At 44.4% G+C, this 16,039-nt stretch overlaps 1 long non-coding RNA gene and 1 other non-coding gene across 3 annotated transcripts; both read left to right on the forward strand.

Moving 5' to 3' along the window:
* Positions 1–3,137: 3,137 nt before the first annotated feature.
* Positions 3,138–13,320, forward strand: LOC141740884 (uncharacterized). 2 transcript variants are annotated; one of them, XR_012586192.1, is made up of 5 exons: positions 3,138–3,474; positions 4,947–5,008; positions 6,385–6,482; positions 10,100–10,230; positions 10,394–12,512. It is a non-coding gene; the product is annotated as an uncharacterized LOC141740884 (long non-coding RNA). The 2 variants fall into 2 exon arrangements; XR_012586191.1 differs by having other exon boundaries at positions 3,141–3,474; positions 12,284–13,320.
* TRNAL-UAA (transfer RNA leucine (anticodon UAA)) lies at positions 3,395–3,477 on the forward strand. Its single transcript has one exon. It is a non-coding gene; the product is annotated as a tRNA-Leu (tRNA).
* Positions 13,321–16,039: the final 2,719 nt, after the last annotated feature.

A 16,039-nucleotide genomic window follows, 5' to 3' on the forward strand; every position in this document is an offset into this window, starting at 1 on the left:
TAATATTTGTTGCCACAGTAAATCAAATGTGTTGCATATTGAGATAGACTTACCATAATTTTTCCTATAAAACCACGAAAAATTAGTTTCATACATTATATGATGATTCTCTACTGCAAGAAAAAATCAAATTTATTCTGGCAGTTCTGAGAGATCTCTATGATTTCATTAGTAGATATGCAAAGCTTATATTCAAATCTTAGGCTGATTTGAGGCACAGGGAAAGAGAGTGAAAGCATGAAGAAAAGGTAATTGTAGACCTTTTCTCCTGACTTAAGGCAGCTGCTGCAAGGAAGAAACTGAGAATTATTGAAGTACCAGCTTGAGACCCTTTAAAACTAGTTTTAAGTTGCAATGTGAATTAGAAGCACTTAAAAAATTACTTCCAGTAACTGAAGAAATCATTCTCTTCCTTGCAAACGTGTGTTCATTGCTTAATAGTATGGGGGTTTTTCTATCCTTCAGTTGTGTAAGAACTTAAATTTTGCCATCCCATGAACTTGCCTAGTCACAGTTAAACAGACTTTTGAAAAAAAACATCATCTTACTATAGTTGCAAAGACTCATGCCACACAGGATGAGTGGAAGAAGATGATAAAAGTAGCTTGGTAATATGTTATCATACTAATAACAGAAGCTGCAGAATGGACGTCTTCATACTTTCTAAGGAGAGCTGCCTTTTCATTCTGAAAGTCAGCATGACTCCTATGGAGATGTGCGTAGCATATTCCATGGGTTGGGGTTTTTTTTTCTCATCCCTCACATGGCAAACCCTATAGCTGGGTTTGAGGGGGAAGTAGTTAAAATGTGAGAGGGGCTGCTTTAGCTTTTAGGGTTGCTGTTATGTTGGTTTTGTTCCCTACCGAAAGCAGCAGAAGCTCCACGACCGTTCCCCCCACCCCTCCCCGAATCTCAGCCCTTTCTGAGGAGGAGAAAGGAGAACTGGCAACCAGGCACACCTTGCTCTTTCTAAAAATGTAACAGGGCATTGCATAAATATAAAAGAGCAAAAAAATCTCCTCTTACAAAATATGATGTTTGGTATGTAACAGTGAACTTCCTTCATATGTGTATGAGTCTCCATTGCATCTTACAGGATTTTTTTTTAATTTTTTTTTTTTTAAACATGGATTTCATTTTCGAGAAATAGCAGTGGAACAATTGCGACCTCAAAGTGAGGGACCCAGATTACGGACACAATTAAGCAGGCATCTCAGTGGCACATGTCTTGGGAGAAACTTCTCAAAGTAAAGGTATAGCTCGTAGTTTAAGACCCAGCTATCTTTTTTTTTCTGGAGGCTGAACTGCTGCTCTTCTAACTAACCTACATTAAGGATATTTTGAATGCACAGCCCAAGTTGTATTTTATAATTTCTCTAAAACAAAACGGGTTCTCTAGATTTTTGAACCATGGGAGATATTTGGAATTGATTTGAAAAAGGAAAGAGCTACACATGATTCTGTTTCCATCTCTAGGGAAGTATCACAGATATGATGAAGGCAGGAAACAGTATCATTTAATAGATACTGTATGTGGTGATTACAGTTAGTCTATTGCTGATACAATGTGATTTTCACATGCAGCCATGTATTTGTTCCTCTAATATGTGAGAAGGCAATAGCAGATCTATCTTCTTCCACATTTCTAGCATATTAGATAGCGTCTTCGTAATAGTTGAGCCGAAACCAGTAACAGCCAGTGGAAGACTACTCCACAGTTGCACCTTACCGTACAGCACATACGTTTGTTAGGGCACAAACTCTTAACAGGAAAAAGTAACATTTTACGATATTTCTCAGAATAATGCTAGACGTGAATAGAGAATAAGATAACCTGATGATATTTCTCTACTCAGTACTTTGCTGAAAGGCACAGCCCTACTGAACAGGCAGCAATGCTAGCTATGGCACGATGCCCATTTCAAGCAAATGATACAGCGTGGCAAGTTCCAGTCAAAGAGCTGTTCTTGCATTCATGGGCTCCAGCGTGTGAATGAAAATAAGGAAAAAGAAAGTGTGAGTTTCACATCTGTTCTTCATGTATTTAAAATTTTAACAGTTCACTTTGATTGTATGTGAGAAGCATTTTCCTTCACAACCACACCTAGTGTACTGGGGGTCTCTGAGCACTAAGAGCTGAAGAGGTTAGGGCACCACCTGCACCTGCAAACTCGAGGCCCAGACCCCTTACAGAGGCCATCTACAACCAGGGTGTCTAACAACCAAGCAGGACGTGCTCCTGCTCTGCGTATGGGGAAGCAGACGGCCTCTGTGTGCCGCCCCCAGTTTGCTGGAGGCTGACTCCACCCAGCATCCCTGGCCTGTGCCGCACCGAGCACTCGTCTCTCATCCCTCGGCGGCAGGCTCAATGGTGGCAAGGTTTGGTGCAATGGAGGATGTCCATTTTCTCCTCTGGAAAATGGGCAGCAAAGGGAGCGGGAGCCGGAGGGGTGAAGGCTGGCGATGGGACACTTTTCCTTTCCCCTCCGGACAGGCGACAACAAGGGAGGTTCCGGTGCAGGAACTAACTGGGGATATTGCAACAGGTGCTTCCGTAGACTGGGCAGGCAGCGATGATTGGCAAGAAATCTTTCCTCTGCAGTATTCTTCTCCTAATTAAAGCCCAGTAAGACTTTGCTTGGTTTCTTTTCCCTTCTATTAGCAAGGGAAGATACATTCCAGGTAACAACTGGGCAGGAAGAAGTGAAATGTCAGTACATAACAACGGTTTTCCCAACAGCACCTGCCAGTTGGTATTTCACCAGGCAGCACCGCCCGGGGGGGTGTGGGTGTGTGTGGAAGCAGAGCTCTTTTCCCTTTTTGGTGCCCCGAGCCTCGCCGCCGTCACCTCTCCGCACCTCTCCCATTGCCCCGACGAAACACGTCCCCACCGCCGCCCTCCCCGGCTTCCCCCCCCAGCCCCTGAGCCCGCAACTCGTCTGACCTGCTGAGGCCGCGGGGGGGGCACAGCGGGCAGCCCGCGGCCTGGCCCAGCGCTCCCCCGCCGCCCCCCTTCTCCCCTCAGGGGCGGGTCCGCGCCGTCCCCGCGCACCTCCTCCCCCCCTTTCCCCCTTCCGCTCCGGCGCCCGCCAGAGGCAGGCCTGCGGGGAAGGGCCGCCGCTCGGCTCGGGGAGGGCGAGGGGCGCGGGGCCCAGGCCGGGGCAGGGCTCCCCGCCAGGCCGGGCCCTGCCCGCCCGCCTCCCGCTGCCGCCGAGAGGGGCCGCCCGCGCGCGCCGCTCTGCGCCCTCCTGCGCTGGAAAAAAAGGCGGGAGAGAGCGGGGCGGGAGGGGGGAATTGGGGAAGTGGGGGGGTGCGGGGGGCGCTCCGCGCCGGCCGGAGGGTCGCGATCGCGGCCTCATATGTAGGAGCGGCTGGGAGCCGTTCATGTATCTGCACCAGGATGGCCGAGTGGTTAAGGCGTTGGACTTAAGATCCAATGGACGTATGTCCGCGTGGGTTCGAACCCCACTCCTGGTAAGTACTGTTTTTCGGGTTAGTTCTATTTTTTTTTTTCCTCGGAGCTCCATGGCGGGGAGGGCGCCGTGCCCGGCAGAGACGCGGCCGCAGGCAGCCAGCGGGAGGCGGCGAGGGGCGGGGAGCGGCACCCCGCCGTCGGGGCGGCCGCCCGGGTCTCCCGGCGCTTGGCGGCCTCAGCCGGCTCCAGCTGCGGCGGGACGCGCCGCCCCGCCCCATCGGGCCGCCGGGCGCTACCTTAAACACCAGAACTTTTAGCCTAAAGTTGGTTTCGCAACTTAATTTTGAAGAGTATTTAAATATATATATATATATAAATATACATATATATATATAGAGAGAGAGATAAAATTTAAAAAAATCTGCGTGTCTTCCGCAGGCCGCTCGGGCCTGGGCCTCGGTGGCCGCCGTGGGTGCCACATCCAGGGCCGCCAGCGTTGTCGCCGGCGGCGTGGCGGGGCCGAGGGCAGGGGGTGACCGGCGTCCCCGGGGCAGCGGGCACGGTGCCCTGCCGGCCCTGCTGCCTGGCGAAGGCCCCGGGCGTGTGGCCAGCGCGGCCGGGCTGGGGCCTGCACCCCGTGGCCGCCGGTGTCAGCCCGACGAGGTGCCGCCCCGCGCGTTTCCCTGGCTGTGCTTCGCGCCGGTTCTCCTCGGACAGGTCTGAGGAGGGAACCGCGCCCGGTAAAGCATCCCTAAAAATCATATCGCGAATCCTCCTCTGGAGGCAAAGCTGTCCCCTTTGGTAGGGTGCCGTCGGGGCACGGCTCTGGGGGCCTGTGGCGCTGGGTGGGGGTATGGCCTCCAGCTTCATCCACCCCGGGTGGCGACTTTATTGCTCCAAAGTGTAATTTAGCTGGGTTTTGTGTCACTTTATTTTTTTTTATTATTTTTTTTTCCCTCCCAGTTCCAAGCACTTTGAATACTTTGAACGCTGTATGACAACCTGTCACAGGGCTTTTACAATGTCATCATGGTTTCAGTTGGGTTGGAGTTAACTTTTGTACTAGCAGCTGGTATAGTGCGATGTTTTGGATTTGGGATGAGAAATAGTTTTGGTAGCATGCTGGTGTTTTTAGTTGTTGCTAAGCTCTCAAAGCCTTTTCTGCTTCCCACACCACCCCACCAGCGAGTATGCGAGGGGATGCAGCTGGGACAGCTGACCCAACTGACCAAGGGGATATTCCATGCCATGTGACATCATGCTCAGCATATAAAGCTGGGGGAAGAAGAAGGAAGGGAGGGAAATTAGGAATTACAGTGTTTTGTCTTCCCAAGTAACCATTAGGTGTGATGGAGCCCTGCTTTCTTGGAGATGGCTGAACACCTGCCTGCCAATGGGAAGCAGGAATTAATTCTTTGTTTTGCTCGGCTTGTATGCGTGGCTTTTGCTCTACCTATTAAACTGTGTTTATCTCAACTCATGAGTTTCTTCTCACTTTTACTCTTCTGATTCTCTCCCCCATACGAACTAGGTGGGGTGAGCAAGGTTGTAGCTGCCAGCTGGGTTTAAACCATGACAAATGTGAAAGTGAGGGTAAGTACCATGCGCAATACAGTTCGGGATGAGGGTGTTAAAGGGTATCTCCTGGTGTCGAGCCTGCTGAGGTGTCCCTGGCCGACCCCAGACAGTGGAGGGAAGGCAAACCCCGCTTCTGGGGCAATGGTCCCTGGTGCTGGCGGTACCCTAAACTATCCCAAGGATTCAGCTAAAAGTTAAGTGGAATGAGCGAGCAGGATTTTCAGACTAACCTCCCAGCTTTTTGTTTTAATTAGCAGGACAGATGTAGCAGTTGTTTCACATGTTGCAATGTTTAATTTGCTATAGCATGGTTTTGTTGTTTGGGTTGGTTTTGTTTTTTGACAGGGTAGTGTCATTGTGTTCTAGCATATTGAAAGTGCAGGAAGTACAAATCAAGTGCAGACTGACACATTTTAAAATACTAGTGTTTGCCTGAGCATCTTGGTCTAATTATAATACAAGTAAATATAGTTGGTTTTAGCCACCCTGTTCCCGGTAATTAGAGCTGAAAAACTATTCTGAACTTTCAGTCCAAATATATGCTGTGATGATACAGAGACCAAATAAAGGATAAACTCTCAAGAGAGAGACAAAAACTCACGGACCGTCAATGCAATATAAAATAGAAGGTGAAATATTTCAGACAGGATATTTTATTACATGCTACATAAGATGATCTGGTATCAAAAATGTGGACAAGGTATAAACACAGAAATCTGATAGTCAAGAGGGAGTTATGGAGAAAAGTGTGGTCTGGTGATGAATTTCTAGGAAATGCAAGTATGTATATTGTCTTTTTTGACTGTTCCCACAGTTAAATTGTAAATGCAAAACATGCCGCACTTTCTAGAACTGTTCATTAAAAAGCAGTACTGCCAGGTTCAAATGTTTTATTAACTAAATGTTCATTACTATTATTCATTAAGGTACAAATTAGTAAAAATGGGTGCATGTTTAAATGTATGTTTTACCTGTAATGTTGTAATGGAAAAATGCAGCCCTTGGAAAACCCACATCTTTGCATACAAATTGCGTAATTCTGTGTATGTGCTTCTTAACGAGCATGTTTGTACATAAAATAAATGCTCACGTAGATTTTTGTGTATGCAGTGCTGATCTTGATGAAAAGTTGGTCCCAGCTATGTCAGTTACAGGATCAATTAGTGGCAGCTACACAGCATTGTGAGAAAGCAAAAAGAAAAGTAAAAATACAGTTTTATAAGAACGGTAATCCCTGACCAAAAAAAGTTTTTGTGATAAAGCGATATAGAAAATGGGAGTTCTTGATCAGAAAGGCGTCTGTTGCAGGCATAGCCCTTTCCTTAAGAGATTTCTTTTGCAGAGAACTTCCTTTGGTTCTTTGGTGAAACTGTGTTCCCTGATTTTTATAGTGGCTTGTGCCAGAATACGTGCAGATCTGGAATGGAACAGAAGATTCTTGAACTTTTCCTGCTCTCAAGACATATCCATAGAATCTGCTGGCAAACAAGTACGTCCAAACCCCTCCCTACACTTCTCCATAAAGAAAGGGATAATCTGCTGGAGTTATTGGTTTCTATTTAAGTGAAGTGGCAGGGTGGTGTAATGTGTTTCAGCTCTGAAGGTGACCATGATTTTGATTTAAGATTTTTATTTTATCAAGCCGGTATTTTTCTTTGGTTTTAATAGCTTCCTTGTTAAACCCTCATGAATTATTGGTGGTTGCCTTTGCAATTTGACATTCTTACATGCACTCGTTACACTCTTCATATATATACTCTTGGCCTTCAGTTCAAACAATATTGTTTTCCATTGGATTCCATTCAGTGGATGAGTTGTTTTTCTAAAAAGGTCATTATCTGTAGGATCATTGCCTCATTTGTTGAAGAAATTGGAAAAAGTATAGTGACTAATGCTAGAAACCGGAATAAAAAAAGAGCTTCGTATGCAGACAGTTGAATGCTACCCTGATGAACCAGGGGTGTTTCTTTTGCTACTGCATTTCCTGTCTTGATGAGGAGACAGTTAAAATAGATTTTTCATAAGCAATCACTCATTTTCATGTTCCTTTTTTTGTGGTATCCATCTTGAGAACCTCGGTCTGATTTGCAGAAATGCAGAACTTTTGCAAACACAGGTGAAATCAATATGTCACCTGTATTTTAAGCAGTCTCTGAAAAATTTCCTATTATATGTCAAAGTTAGTAGAGATATCTGACATTAATCTTTCCATACCTCAATTTCCCATTGTGTAAAATAGAGGTAATAGAAATACACCATCTGCAAAATGGGCTGCTATGAAGTAAATTCATTCTTATTCGTGAAGAATTCAGATAGGCACTTAGGTAATCTTGTCGCGTTAGAGAAGCCCATGAGTAGAATATCAATGAATTCGGAAAATAACATGAAATAAATAAGGTACAGAGACACACTTTGAGCTGTGAAGACCTTGCTAAGTTTTGAACAACTGGTTAGCCAGCAAGCACCTCATGATATGTGCTGAACAAGGAGGGAGTCTTATAGAAAAACAGCAAGCCATAGTTCAACTCAAAATTATGTCTTACTTCATAAACAGAAGGCGTATAACAGAAGGCATAAACATAAATCAATTAGAAGGCAACCTATTGGTGAAATATTATTGAGGTGATATTTCAGTATAGTTTAATCCTTTTTAAAAACTTTCAGCAGCTTTTTTCAGTTATATTTTAGCATGTGATGGAAGCATATAATTTGTTACTTCAGTTAAACCATTTTCTTATCATGCCCAGTGACCAGTATCTCACATTGAGGAAAAAGGTGTAAAAAGACTGAAGTTCTTGGTCTATTGCATCATGCTGAGTGTAGGATGATTAGTAATCCCTCTGATTCTTACTACAGACTAATTTAAAGTCTGTAAAGTAAGATCAGTCTCTTACATTAGTGGGAGTAACTGCATGCAAAGTACTTGGTAATTCTTGAATTGTTCTAGTTTTGGGGTCTGTGTGGTATAAAAAGAGGGGTAGACTCTATTTTGTGGATTCTTGTCATTCTCAGGACACTTGTTCAAAGATTACCACAGTATAATCATAGAATCCTAGAATCTTCATGGTTGGAAAGGACCTTTGAGATCATTGAGTCCAACCAAACAACCTACAATCTCTGCCACTAGAGCATGCAATAATAATATAGACAATTGTGTCAATGTTTATACATGTGTCTTTATACAGGTTCATTTTCAGCAGTTTCTGGGCTGTTAATCTGCTGACTGCGTCTGATGTTACCTGCAGTTTCTTACAGTTGTTTCTATTGGATTCGATAGCCACAGCAACCAAGTGTCATTAGTGATGTTAGCTAATTCTGCCTCCTTCTCCAGGGCATTACAACACACATTCCCAAACAGATCCTTGCGACATTTTATTGCTTAACTATTTTTCTTGGTTTTGATGACAAAAAAGAAGAGATTTTCTGATAGGTTAGTTCAATCCAAGCAGCAAGCTCTGGGGAGTCAGACTGTGGTAGTACAGGGAGCTCGGTTGCCCTGACTGCAGCGTTGATAGAACAGAACAAGAGTCTGCACGACACGTACTGCAGTGCAAAGCCCTGCAATTCACTTAAAGTGCTGATGGAGGTAGGTTTACTCTTATAACTGACAGATGAGCCCTGCAAGTCTTGCTGTGGTCACTTAAAGCACCATCACCCCCAGTATTACCCTGAGTGTTGCTCTCCCAGAGCTAGGATGGCCTAAGATAGCCATCAGAAGAGAGCAGGTGCCCACCCTTCAGCTGCTCCAATTAGTCTCTGGCATTTTAGCTCAAAGCCACCTTCACTGGCAGAGAAAAGGGCAGTAGTTTTGCACTGGAGTGAAGGGCTGTGGGCACACGTTCCCTTTTGCCAGTTCTTCTCATCAGGAGGAATACGCGCAGGTGGTAACACTTCACATCAGCACAGCATTATTACTGAAGGATGTTTCTGAAAGTGTTAAAAGATTGGTCTGTGCACTAGATCACCTCCAGTTTGGGAACATTTTCCCTTGTGCTGGCTTTGCTGTGGTGGCAGCAGCCTCTGGAAGAAGGACAGAGCAGACAAGTCATAATTACACTACAGCAGCAAGGTTCACCACAGCACCTCCTAAATGAGGGGCACTGAATGCCCTGAAATGAAGGCAGCATGATGCAGAACGTTGCAGCTAAGATCTCTGGCATCTAAGGGCATGGGCTTAAAGCATGCTAACACGCATTTTTCTGGGATTTTTTTTGCTTGCATTAAATTTATATGAATGAATTGGTTTTTTTTCTGCCTGTGAGGGAGGAGCTTTTGTTTGAAGGCCATAGAAAATGCGCACACTTTCCTGGAGATGGTGCTCTTAAATGTGCAATTACAAAAATGCCTTCCTTTCTCTAATGATTTTAGGAGAAGAATGTGCTTTCCAGATTCCTTCATGCCTTGATTGCTGCTTCTCCTTAACCATCTGCCCAACTGTGACATTCTTTCTGGCTTGGAAGTGCTACAGGATCTTTCCTCCAGACCTCATCTGCCTCATTTTTAAGTGTTTGCTGAAGTGGTTCAGCCAATTCTTGGCAAGAGATCACTCCCTGACCATGTGACTTGGTGGATTTGTGACACCTGTCTCTTGCTATTTCATCTTGTGTTGCAAACTTTCTCATAGGAAAGTGGAATCAGTGGTGGGAAGTATGGACTGCATTAATGAGGTCTGTTTGCAGCTAATCCATGTTTAATGATTGACGTGCATATGTATTTTAGTTTCACTTGTCCTGTCTTCTATCTCTCTTGCTATTTTCTGTCACACTCCCACCTTTTGCTTTTTATGTGCATACCAAGAAACAGATCCAGCTGGTCTAGCAGTTAGCTTCTGCTGAAAGAGACAGAGGCACTGTCTTTCCCCTGCCCTGGGTGTACTGCACATTCCCACTGCTTCCCTCTTGCATCCCTCAGTCTTTGATTGTCTAGGAGTATGTAATAAACAAACCAATTAGTTTCCTGTTACTTGGATCTAAAATTAATCTTTGAGATTATCTCACTACAAGAACTTTTCTGTGAAGAAATGAGGAATTAGAGACAATTTCTTACGTGTTTTGGGCTCCTTAACATAGACAATACAGATCCACTAACTGGTTTTATTTATCACAGAATTGCAGAGGCTGGAAGGCCCCTCTGGAGATCATCTGGTCCACCCCCCAGCTCAGAGGAGGGTCATCTTGAGCAGTCGGATTTTGAATAACTCCAAGGATGAAGACTCCACGATTCTCTGGGCGGCCCATGTCAGTGTTTGACCACTTTCACAGTAAAAAAAGTTTTTTCTAATGTCTTAAAAATAAGTGTTTTCTTGTGTTTAAGGCGTTTTATTATGTTTAAGCTTATCTCAGACTTATAGATTTGTCTGCTTGGAAATCTTAAATGATTTCATGTTTTCTCTGTGCTTAGATTTTTCTTCCTAAATATCCCAAGATAAAATGAAGGAACTACAAATGCCACAACACACACAGGGACACCCACTGGATACATGGGTTTGCTGCCATGCGTGTTTTAACAAGAGTTATATTGAGAGAAGGACAAAACCCCTGCAAAGATCTAAGCAGGTGCTTCATTTTAGATACTGAAAGCGATTTTTCAAACTTTTTTTATCCAAATAAAGACCAAGGAGTGCAATATTTGATTTAGAAATATGTACAATTAGTTTCCTGTAAGAAGTGAGCACCTGTGTCTGGCCTTAGCTTATTGAGAGCCAGAGTCCTGTTAGAGCGTTACTCATTGGAAGACTGTTCTGGTATCACAATTAAAGTTCATGATCTACAGGTTAGACTGCTGTAATTTGATCTGAGTTTTCCTTTAAAATGATCTGGGAGCTATAGTGTTAACAAATGACATCTGTTGAGTTGAGGGAAGATAATGCAACTGATAGTGCTCACCTTCATCCAGTGCTATTGTCTGGCAACCCAATAACTACAGGTAGAAATTTTTATTCCTGTGTTTACATAGGTGTTAGTAACTTCCTGAACAATCTTTGCTTACTGGCCATGGCTAATTAGTCCTTGTCCTAGATCCAGAGACTGCCTCTGAATGAGGAATTGGAAGGAGTCAACGTAGTTCAGAAATCCCATTTATGTAATGCTTTCCAGATCCTTTTGTTACTATATTCAGAACAGAAATTTATTTAATTACTGTGACTTCTATCTTTTATTGTAATATTTTGAGTTGGTTTTTATTGTTTTGCAGGATGCTTTGCTCTGTTGTGAGAATAGCTGATTTCTTGGCTGAAAATAGTTTTAATATTTATGTAGCCAGCTTAAGAGCTAGCTTGTGGTTTCCACAATCTGTATTTTGATAGCACTATGACAGCACAGGTTATATCTATGCCAGTTTAACAAATCCTATAGTGTTCTGTGACTGAAAACAGACTGAGACATGCCCAACCTGTTGAACTGCATTCATTCAGGTGACCTGCCCCAAAAGTTATTTGACACATCAGTATAGGAAGAAAAACTGAAAGAAACTGGATCCAGTTTTTGTGATGTCTCTGCCTGCCCAGCCCCTCTGAAGAAAATATTTTTCTACAAAAAATTATTGTGTAGGGTATGAATGCATGAGTCAAATTTCTTTTAAGAGGAGAAAGCAGTTAATGCCTCCCAATAGACAGTGCAGAGAGACATCATGGGTAAGCTAAGGTTTCTGCTCTGTATGAATTGATTAGGGAGAGAGTCAGCCATCAACACAAGAAAAAAGGACCTGTATGGCAAAGAAGATAGGGTGACTGTATCTGGCTGAAATATTAACAAACTTGAGACGGTTATGAAATATGAGATGAGAATGGGGTGGGATTGGGCATCTCAGAACCATCATTAAAATGCTCTGAAACCAAAAGTTGTTGTGGTTAGAGATTCTTTTCCTATGTATGTTTCTGTTGCTTTTCTTGGTAAGTTGTCTCAAAGAGGGGTTTAAGTAAAATTTCAGAGAGCTCCTGGTTTAGGTTGGTCTCTGCAGAGAATGTATCAGGAGATCTTAAGCTGCATGATGGTACCCACAGCCCCAAAAGGAGCGTCTATGATTCCGTTAGAGACAATGCCTCATATTCACCTGGAATTCCTTAACAGACTTGTCTCCATAGCCAGGAATGGGCCTAGGTTGTAGTGTTAACTATGTCAGAATGCTGTTTTTACACCGAGGTAATCTTAACTGTCAAACGCGGATGTATGTACTTTGCATCCTACATTGTTTCCTTTTATGTACTGTTTGTCATTAACAGTCTTGGCGTGACTGCTTCCCAGGTAAGAAATATATTCTGGCGTAATTAAAGCAGTTCCGCTTCCTTCGCAGGCAAAACCTCAGAGATGGTGTCTCTGGAGGGAGACGTTGGAACTGACCGAGAAGTTGCCAGCTGCTATTTATCTGTTAACCAGTACGTCAGGTACCATCTTTCTGAATTGCCATCCCTGACCATCTCTGTATTTTTACAGCGACTACTCGTTTATAGTGACCTGCTCTGGTCTCTAGGTCATTACTTTCACAATTGTAAAAATTGAGCTATAAAAAAAATAACTGTGGTTTTTTCATCTTCTTTTTTAACTCATTATATATGTTCAGGTAAAAATAAAGGAGTCGGAGAAAGCAGTTTGAAGACTTGTGTTTCATCTGCATGAAAATCCATGTAAAACAATATAACTTAATTAATTCTTAACAAGGTAGCTGACTTCCCTTAGCAAGTTATCCATATGGGATGCACTTCTGAGGAGATACCCAATTAGCTCTGTTGCTGCAGCCAGTGTTTATGGACATAAATTTGTGGATCCTGTTCCTGTTGCTGCCACTGTGTAAGCAGATTGTTTATCACTGAAGTTTTGGACAGGCACAGAAGCATGTTTGTGTAATTAAAGTTGTAGCATCTGCACAATAGTTATACACTTAAAATTACTGTGCCTCGGTGTCACCTCCCTTTTGGTCTTCAAACCAGCACAAAATGAAAATACAAGCAGTTCAGGCAAAAATTCCGTTAAGGCCCATAAAGAGTACAGGATACTGCAGGGTTTCTGGTACAAGGGCAGGACTGCAGTATTTTTCCTATCTCACAGGAATGTTTTGAGAGGCATCCTAATATTATGTGATGAGAAGGGACATAAATCCATATGGATAAAATGAAATTATGCATAAGCAGTTAGCCTCTGCAGAAGAAGAGATACAGGTTGTAAACTCTTTAGAAAGCCCTTGTGCCATGCCACCAAATCGTCTAAATCACAAAGTATTCTTTGGGGAACAGTAGAGCTGTAAAAACTAGCCTGGCCATAACTTTATCTAAGGGATAAATTAAATACAACTACTAACTCTTGACTGTTTGGAAAATAAAGGCCCAGTTTTCATTAACAAGGTAGAACTGGATGATTTCTTTTGGAAAAACAGTTGGATCCTTTTTATTCTATGTTTTACAAAAACATGTATCAGGTGACTGCTGCATTCTATATTTGAGCCTTTATTTGAAAAAAGATTCAAGGATAACAAATTCTAGTACCAATGTTTGGGGAATACCTTGTTTATTTCCAGGACAAATATTATTAAATGGATTTGAAAGAGAACCATCCAAAGATGAATTTTACCAGTAACAGAAAAACTCTCTAAAAGGAGTGCTTCTCATCAAGCATAATCATACCGCCTAAACAGACGCTGTGTAGGGAAATGACTGACCTTAAATCTAGCCACGACAAAAACGTATTCCTCAGTTATTCAGATGGACTGTGGATTTAATTTGATGACTTCTTTTATTTATGATTAACTCCTTTAGGAGTGAAATAGTGTTCCATGTTGGTTCTTTCTTATGTGTTTTGCGAAGTGGCAGTGTCCATTTTGTAAGTGGCTATTGCAAATCAAAATGAGCCCGGAAAAGAGGCTGGCCTGTACCTGGCCTCCCGGTCAGCTATGATGGGATTTTTTTAGGGAGATGGCTGTGTAGGGGCAGCAAACCAGCACTCCTGCCGGAGCCTGGTGCCGCACAGCCAGGACACCTTCCTGGGGTGGTAGGGCCTGTGGTGGCCCCAGCGGGCTATGAGGGCTGTGGGGTACCTGTGCAAGCCACTGGTCCTGGACTGGGTCTTTCACAGTGGCATCACAGCTCTTTCCACCTCCTCTTGTACCATGCTGTGTGCACACCTAGGAATTGCAGCAGGGAGTTTAGTCCCTTGAGCACAGTGGGGGGAAAAATGGCAAAAAAAATGGTGGTTGGGGAAAACAGGTTGGTTGGAAGCGGGGGCCGTGTCATGCTACCTGCATGCAGGGTTAGGAGCCCTGAAATACCAGCTGCTCTCTGAAAGCCTAATGGAAGTCTCCGGCTGTAGCAGAGCCCAGCACACCAGGGAAGCAGCATGTGGGTGGGCAAGTGATGCTCAGCCCCTGGCAAGGGCAGAGCCCACCACTGCCCTCCTGGGTAAGTGGAGATGGGCACAGGCTGGCCAAGGGTGGGAAAGGTCAGGCTGTGAGTGGGCAAACAAGTCCATGTCCTGCACCACTTGTGAGAGGGGATCCTTCTCTTCCCTGTTGCTTTCTTTGTGTGTCAAAGGATTGATGTATCCTTTTTGATACCTTGTACTAAACCCCAGATTTAGTCTGTAGGTGCGGAGACAGCTTTTGAAAGGAATGAAGTGGCTTACAGCCAGTAGTGCTGCCTTCTCCACAGGTACAACCAATTCATATCTAAGAAAGGGGGCAGAGCTGCGCAGGGGCGGACAGGCTGGGTGATGTGAGTGCATGCTTTAGGAGTTACACCTCTGTATGATTCGATTGCTTAATCATGCCCCTGTTTCTCTGTTAGGTGGCAGAAGTGTATTTCTGTCAGGGGTTTGCAGCAGGAAACAACCACCATGGTTTAGCTGACAAGTCTGGGGAGAGCTTTCCAGGCAGGCTGGTGGGAGAGATATGACTAAAATAGTAGTGTGCTTTATATCAGTTCCTCATTTTTTTTGTATGATCCTGCTCTCACTAAAGTCAGTGGGAGAATTCACCCATTTAAACGGTGTTTTCATTGGCATGGCTTGCATTCATTATTCTCATGTTGATCTACCCTTTATTTTTTGCCCAGAGGCCACCCGGCTGCTGGCTGGTGGACCTTCTCAGATGCAGGAAGCAGACGGCACGGGAGTTTAAAGGAGCTTCGGACAGTCCAGCAGTTTCATGGTCAGTCTGGACAGCCCCAGAAAGCTGGCGGGGAGGGCAGGCAGGGTCTGGTCATGAGTGGAGAGCACTGTCAAGCTTCCAGCCTTACTGAACGGTTTATGGTTTTTAGTTACTTCATGGGAGAAGGGAGCAGAGCATGGCAAGGTGATACGGGCATCATTGCCTGTGAGTTAGGGTTGCATGGCCACACATCAGCGGGTGTGAAGGTGTCTGTGTATGAAGACTATTGTCACAAAGTCTGGGAATCGAGCAGAGCTTCAGGCATGGCCTTATGCAGAGCCAGAGAGCAGCCCGAGGGCTATAACGGACCGGTCAGACTCCACTAAAAGTGGAGCTATTTATGGGAAGTTGTCTGTTTTCTCTTGTGACTTGTGGATGTTGCCTCTTGTTCACCCAGGCTGTGAGCCCTCTCAGTTTGCACTTACGTATAGCTTTATCAGGTTTTCAAATCTGCTGTTTTCCCAGAGGAATGTCTGTTCCTGGCATGTAGCCCTCCTTCTCTTTTATCGAACTGAGATTCATCTCACTCACTGTGTGTTGGTAGCTTCTGGTAGATGACCAGCAGCTTAAAGATTGCTCTCTTAAGGCCCCTCCTCTCTGTCTTCAGATCGAGGGCGTTGCGGTTCATTTGATCCCACCCTTTCTGATGTCCAGCCCCTCCAGTTTCTTCATCACATCCCTTGCCGTCATCCTGAAATACCTTGCCAAGCAGAGAGCGACAGAGGAGGTTTGCCTTCCTTGCAGTCTGAGGCAGGTGGCACTGGGAATCACAGGAGCAAGCGCATGCAGAAAGGGTGGTGGCGCGGCATGTGACGCCCACGTGTATCCACTTCTCAGGTGCCTCATTGTCACGGACAATGCCTCAGCGCATGTGCCAAAGCTGTGAACATCAAGTGCTGGTTTTGCATGTACTCC

Source organism: Larus michahellis, chromosome 3 (genome assembly GCF_964199755.1).
Source record: "Larus michahellis chromosome 3, bLarMic1.1, whole genome shotgun sequence".
In the NCBI taxonomy this organism is placed as follows: domain Eukaryota; kingdom Metazoa; phylum Chordata; class Aves; order Charadriiformes; family Laridae; genus Larus; species Larus michahellis.